Below are 207 nucleotides of genomic sequence, written 5' to 3' on the forward strand. Positions count from 1 at the left end.
TGCTATCTACCAGTAGCGTAGACAAGAGGGGCGCAAAATTTGTGTAGGAGAGCAGATTTTTATGACACTGTAATTATCTTTTCATATTTTGAATAGATAATTACAGTGTCATGAAAATCGGCTCTCCTATATAAATTTTGCGCCCCCATTGTCTACGGTATGGATTCCTACTAATTTTAATTAATAAATTCTATCCATGAACCGTAG

Source organism: Clytia hemisphaerica, unplaced genomic scaffold, assembly GCF_902728285.1.
Source record: "Clytia hemisphaerica strain Z4C2 unplaced genomic scaffold, Clytia hemisphaerica genome assembly, whole genome shotgun sequence".
NCBI lineage: Eukaryota > Metazoa > Cnidaria > Hydrozoa > Leptothecata > Clytiidae > Clytia > Clytia hemisphaerica.